Source organism: Arachis ipaensis, chromosome B03 (assembly GCF_000816755.2).
Source record: "Arachis ipaensis cultivar K30076 chromosome B03, Araip1.1, whole genome shotgun sequence".
In the NCBI taxonomy this organism is placed as follows: Eukaryota; Viridiplantae; Streptophyta; class Magnoliopsida; order Fabales; family Fabaceae; genus Arachis; species Arachis ipaensis.
Window position 1 is genome coordinate 117,740,341 of NC_029787.2, and position 3,923 is coordinate 117,744,263.

A 3,923-nucleotide genomic window follows, 5' to 3' on the forward strand; every position below is an offset into this window, starting at 1 on the left:
GAGATTATTTGAGTTAGTCGGCACGAAGATATACCATGAATTGTTAAAAATGAATCCACTTGCTTAATAATATTGTATACTTTTTCTTGGAACAAATAAGCTAAGTATGCTGAAAGGAGATCTATCTTAATCAATTAGCACGTGGTATATATCGCGCCGACTTGAGTTGTTGACAGCCACCATATGCATATTGACTATGATGACGTAATTTTCTACAAGGCAGCCGCATTAGTTCCCGCGTGAAATTCTTTTTCATATTTGCAATTGTCAATTGATCTCAACTCAGCCAACCCAATCACCATCGATATCCAATATACAGTAACCTTCTGCTTCTTACAACTTATCTCGAGGGCGTATCAATTGAAACCCAAGATCCATGGTTTTCAATTAATTATTGTAATTTAAAACATGTTAAAATCTGATGTGAATCATTTGATTGCTCCCAGTCAGGAAATGATGTCTCTAGCTAATCATCCATCATCAAGGCAATGTATCAGCTAATAATTAGCAAAGAAAGCCAACAATTAGACAAATGGATAGGTGGCTGGAATATATATGTCAACGAATATAATTATGAGAAACGCTTGGTCAGTAAGTTTTAGTATTTTTAGTTATTTTTTAATTAGTATAAATATTAAATTATTTTTAATAAATAAATTTTATTAATTTATGTGTTAGAAACAAGAGACTGAGAGAATGATGTGAAAAGTGTATTATTGAGTTGTGTGTCAGGTACAATATACAAGGGGTATTTATAGGTGCTAAATAAATCAAAGTAATAAAGACATAGAATCCTACAATTAATGTACAGATATGCTATATAAATATAGACGATGCTAATTGATCTAAATTGATTCTAATGATTCTAATTGATTCTCTAACATCCCCCCTCAAACTCAAGTGGGAGCTAAGGATACCAGCTTGAGTTTGGATAACAAAATCCGAAAGCGAGTCGGGTGATATGCATAAAATTTTTATAAATATGAATATAAATTATTACTGATAAAAAATAATAATATTTATTGGTCATATAACATTATTTTATAATTATTTATTAAAACCTAATTATTTATCTGGTGCTTGCTTTAGTTTGGCACTCATCAGATCATGGAAACAAACACAAAAGAGAAACAAGAGGAAAACAGTTAAATCAAGTCATCATAGTTTGGTATATTGACGCATATTAAAATATGAAGTGCATTTAGAAAATGTTAGTCTCTTTTTCTGGTGTTGACAATTCAGTTCGAGCCATGTGATCATTATAATAATTAATTAAAAAGAGAGAGAATCGAATCAAATTCCAGATGATATATAACTCAGTAAAAAGCCGCCTAAGAAGATGAATATATTGATACGAATCTCATATATATGCATATATTTGCCTCGACTGCATGAAGCATTATTTTCATTTACTATGTACGTAGTATATATTGAAACTAGAAAGATGAAAATGACACTGGACATGCATACATACAATAATGAGCCTCAAATCATGTGATTTTTTGTTTATATTCGCCTAATTCTCAGTCTAAGAATATAATCAGCATCAGCCGACCATCATGTTGTTGTAACGATCCATCATCGATGTGACTTCTTCTCTAAACCATTCATTTGTTTGGTTCATGCCTTATTCAAAAATTTAGCCTAATTATAAGGCCTACACGCGTAGATTGAAGAGAGGTGGAATAACAAATAAAAGGAGAACAAAATAAAAAGTAAGGCAAGTGAAAAATATAATTATATTGTTGTTATGTAATATTTCTATAAGTTTAATACTAAGAATAGGTTTAAGAGTATGAAAAGTTTTAAGGAATCCATGATTTGATGGTTAAGTATTTTTTTGAATTTTAAAAAATATATTATAAAAAGAATATTAATTCCTCATAACTCATTTTAATACTCAATAACTCAATTTTATAAGTTTAATTGCTATATTGTAACTAATATTCTATCTTTAAAAAGAAGGTTACAACATTAATTACATATAGATCTAAGTACATCATATGATATAATAACAAAAGAGGAGTGTTAGGGAGTAGCAATTTTTGTGATTTGTAACTATCAAGTAACTATCAATGTATCAAGTAATTTATAAAAAGAGAGTGTCTCATAAAAAAATATCTTAAATAAAGGGTAACTCATAAAAAAGACAATTCTCGCTATCCTAAAATTAACTAAATTTAGTCATATGCACTACTCTAAATACATGCATTTAAATATAATTTTTAACTTAGAATTTTTTGCGATCCATCCTAACTTATATTTTGTAGTTTTTGTAAGTCTCTACTATTTAGAATGATGAACTCAAAAAATTAAAAACTTAGAATAAAAAAATAATAACAATATCATATTTCCGATCTAATCTCTGTAATTTTGTTCACGTAATTTCGAATCAGTGCAACTAAATATTCTTTAAAAATTGTCTATTATTCAAACTAAAAATAAATAAATTCCTATAAAAATAAATATTTAAATTAATTAAATAATATTATTTAAGTTAAAAATTAATTAAAGACTAAAAATTTAAAGAACAAAGAGTATTTCTCATCTCGAACAGCAAAACATTTATGAACAATTATAATTATTATAAATGATATAATATAAGAAGAAATTAGAACACACGTGGCGTGTCTAGGAGTCAGCATAAACAAGGTGTGTGGGTTTTGACGAAGGGACACGTTGAAAGTAACGAGGGTTTGGCCTTAGGGATTCGTGGATGTTTCTTGTTGGATAGGCTTCAAACACTTTACTGTCTTTCTACATTAGGGGACACACGCAAAAAGCACTGTCAAAGCCGGAACTCACCCTTATTTTGTAACAGAAAAATTGAAGTCCAAAAGCATAAGGAAAAAACGTATTTTTTTAAATAATTTAAATAATAAGTTAAAAAAAAAGGTTAATTTTAATTTTAAAATTTAAAATTTAAATTAATTAGATTTATTTATATTTAGTGAGTTTGAAATATAATTTATTGTTCATATTATTTATAATTTCTGTTGTTTAACTAGCAGAATTGAAAGAAATTTCATGTGCCCTATACACACAGGCCTTACTGTTAAGATGTATGTGGACGGTATGTTGGAGTGAATGGTCATTGCCCATTGCTAGCTATTACTATTTCCTATTTGGTTCTTTCTTCTTATTATTGCTATTTATATAGGTCACAAAAAAGTAAAAGACTGCAAAATTTACCATAGTTGATGACAGCTGAAACTAACTAGGTTAATTACAAACTGTTCCTTGTTTTACCATTGCACCCTAACAAATTAAAACTTAATTGATCAATGTCCCTCGATTCTGGAGGAGAAATGTGTTTTGAACTCAAGACTCGCATAGATGATTGAAGATTCTTTGTAATTGAAGTAGGTCTAGTGTTCAATTCAAGTATAATGCTTTTTAACTTGAAAATTTGAATAATTGTATTTACCTAAAATATATACAACCAGTCAACCATGCTAAATGGGTAATGCTAAGTAGACAAAAACAACAGCCAGAACTTGCCTTATTTAGTATTAATTAATTATCGCAATAATTAATAAATGCTAAATAAGGCAAATTATGACTGTTTTTGGCTGATTTTCTTTGGTTACCAAACATTTCCGTACTAAATATATGTCAAAATTAATTATTAATAAATACATATTAAAATACAAATAATATTAAAAATAAATTTAAAACAACACATATATTTATACATAAATACATACATAATGACTAATTTTAATATACACATATATAATATTCTTACGATTTATATTGCGTATTTAATTACACTATTATAGAATCTTTAAAGTGACAGTATTCCAAAAATTTTAAAGAAGTACTTTAAGTATCAAAATCATATACATACTTCTTATATGAAATTTCATTATATTCATAATTTAACATATTTAGATATAATTTATATCTAAATATATTAATTA